This window comes from Punica granatum, unplaced genomic scaffold (genome assembly GCF_007655135.1).
Source record: "Punica granatum isolate Tunisia-2019 unplaced genomic scaffold, ASM765513v2 Contig00115, whole genome shotgun sequence".
Classification (NCBI taxonomy): Eukaryota; Viridiplantae; Streptophyta; class Magnoliopsida; order Myrtales; family Lythraceae; genus Punica; species Punica granatum.
The window spans coordinates 15,480-18,578 of record NW_022204101.1 but is presented as its reverse complement, the minus strand read 5'-3'; the positions used below and the strand labels follow the sequence as shown (position 1 = coordinate 18,578).

Genomic DNA, 3,099 nt, shown 5'->3' with positions numbered 1-3,099 from the left:
GGCGGCTTATGTGCGACCTGTGGCCCACGCCTCCTATTTGTTCAGGGCGGGCGGCGTGAACTCTGATTCGATCCGGGTATTCCATCCCGCCGCTGAGATGCTCAGTTGACTCCTTAACCTTGATAGGAATATGGCTTGTTTAATAATTCGTGCAAAAGGGTAAGGAACTTTGGATGAACTAATGCGAATGGGTGTAAGCCTCGCTGCTCGGAAACACCCAGTGCTGACCACACTGAGAGACACGAAAGCGCAGGTAACGCCAGTTGGCGAAGTGGCGTTAAGCATCCCTAGCGGTACGAAAAGAGAGGTCGTGATGATATCATCTACGTCCGTACCGCTCCTCGTGGAGTAAATCCCGCATCCAACCAAGTCTTTGACCAGGGAACGGGAGAATTCCCACTACCGCTGGCAGGCCAGCCGGGCCGTGAGCGCGGTGGGAACGGGCTTCCCAAAAAGCCAGCCGGGGCCGGGGTCAGCATAGAATGAAGGGGACGGCCCTAATGTTGTGTTGGCAAAGCCAACTTCTTGGCTTGCGGGCGGAGAAGAGCGGACGTGGGGACTCGGGTCGGGGTGCAGCGTAACTAAGAGAGCCATTCCATTTAGGGCAAGACAGAATGGGCGGGCACGAGCGGTCTGGTGTCCGAGCCAATTGGTCAGACGACGACTACTTCGCTTATTAGATTAGTATTAACCGCCTATCCCGGGATGGAATGGGATGGAATAGAAAGAACGCGAAGCGCTAGCGCTATAGGGTCGGTTTTTTTGGGGGGGATAAGCTCTAACAGAAGCAAGCTTATCCCCGCCCCGACCGGCAGCTGCTGGGTTTCCCCATCTCTCCTAAACTTCCCCCGGTCTTCGGCCCGAGCTGTATGAGGCAGAAACTCGTCTCACGTACGGTTCGGAGGCCGAGCCCCACCCCAGCAGTAATGGTGCGGCTTAGGTCAACTAACACAAAGAAGATACAGTTCACTCAACGATTGCCTTTGGGTTCCGAACTCCATATGGGGAAGGAGCGTTGTTGTTTGCGAGGTCTCGATCATTTACATGGGCCCACTTCTCATTCCATTTGTGGGAATTTGATGATCTATAAACCGTCCCTAAGGAACGATCGGCTCATGTTTGAACATGATGAATCACTTCGTGCCGACCTGTTGCCAATAAGCTTTCCGGCCTCATATGAGAATGGAAAACTGGAGCATTTTCTGCATCGGTGGATTAAGAATCGCGAACATAATAATTTCTGGTGGTTGACCATGTTCCCAGAAAAACGATACTTTCGAGAAAGGACGAGCACGACTGAAGTGGCTATACATACAAATCCATTTACGGATCTATATGCTTCGATTGGAACTGGAAGTTCCAGAACAGGCGGCTGGTATACCACCATAATGAAACTGCCTTTTATTTTTTTTATTCGGATAGGATTTATGTTGGCTTCGTTGGGAGGCTCGCGTAGTTTGTTACGTCAGCTCCAAAAGGATAAGTTGCGTTGGAATCGAGAAAGTTCCGTGGAGTTCATAATTGCATAAAAGGAGTCAAAGTAGTGGCTGCGGCGAGTCGAGGCACTTCTTCGACGGTCCCCGTCCGCCCCGCCTGCTGGCCTGCCCTTCTCTTGAGCGCTTAATCGGTTATACGAATGACTGTCTGTTAATGAAATATGCGATTCCCTTCTCTTTATCGTTATCGGTCAATCGGCTGTCCATCCATGTCATGCTATAAACCATTTCTGGAATCAGTCTGTCTCTGTCTCTATGGCTTGATTTATTTAGTCAAAAGACTTGTTAAAACGATCGAATTGAGGGTCCGGAGGAGAATTGTGTTTCTTTTTTTAGTAACACGGTCTGTTAAATCAATCGAATAGGTCAATTGGGTAGATGGTGGGAAATTCAAATGCTCTTTTTGGCATTCTTTTTTGTTTGAGTTTAGCATCCCTTGCTTAGTTCCCATATCCCAGTCAAGGCTATCAACCGAATCTTTCCTCTTTCCTGCTCTTGCCTTGTTAGCCTCTGGTAAGACGAATCTGTTTACTTTTTTATAGTTCTCTTCCCGACCATACTTCCAAGTGATCTCCGGCAATTGATCGAGCTCTCTGCTGTGCTCTTCAACAATTCTGTGTAAGTAAAGCTTCTCGATCCTCTAATCTCTCAGAGCCGTCAGCTTTGTGTTTCAGGGTATATAACCACCTCCAGCCCAGGGCCAGTTTAAACAGAGATAGTAGCAAAGGCATGTGATCCGAACCGGAACGAGCAGCGGGGAAACAGGGTTTGGTCCATTGATCAACCGGTTCAATTAGTCATTTAGTCAGCCCTCGCGGAATACAAGAATGAATCAATCAAGTAAGTCAGTGTTGCATTCAGGGATGGTTGGCATGGTTAGAAGGGAGTCATTGGCACCCCCTTGTTCAATTCAATTCTTCAATCATTCCGGTCGGTAAGGAAGCCAGTCAGCAGTCAGGTTGAGATGAGCAGGGACGAAACGAAAGCAAAGAAGAAAGCGGAAGGCTGTTATAGTTGAAGACTGGGATAAGGAATGAAAGTCAGACCGTACTAAAAAAAAGAAGCAGAAAGAATCAGGGCTAATTCCGACCTGCCGGTCATATGAGCGAGTGGGCGGCTATGAGTTAGTTGGCTTCCCTTTCTTTCATGATAGAGTCTCTAAGAGAGAATGCAAGGTTCGGCCTGAGTTGATTGAGGAAAGAATGACTCGAGGAGTCATAATACCGCTCCGTGGGGGGCTTCTATCGAACGTTTTCCTTGAAATAAGTAAGTGGTTGGGCACGGAGGGACGGAATTGGCTTTCCTACTTTACTTACACAGTTTTGGTGGCTAGGAAAAGGCCTTCAAGACGAAGGAAAACTCAATTAAGAGAAATTCATAGCTATTCCCGCGGACAAGGGATACTAGTTACCTCATGCTTGTCTTTCGTTGTGCTAGCCCTCATCAGGGAACCTTAGTGTAGACCGTTCGATCGAGAGCTCCGACACCGCGGAAGGTTCATCAACTCTTTTTCCAGCTTAAAAAACAGATTTAAACATCGAGGAGCAGACCCTGGGCCAATTACTGGCATTGCCGAGAACGGCTTTATAATGAAAGTTTCCGG

At 48.3% G+C, this 3,099-nt stretch overlaps 1 pseudogene; it reads left to right on the top strand.

Moving 5' to 3' along the window:
• The first annotated feature begins 764 nt into the window (after positions 1-764).
• Positions 765-2,648, top strand: LOC116190079 (annotated as a pseudogene).
• The last annotated feature ends 451 nt before the right edge of the window (positions 2,649-3,099 follow it).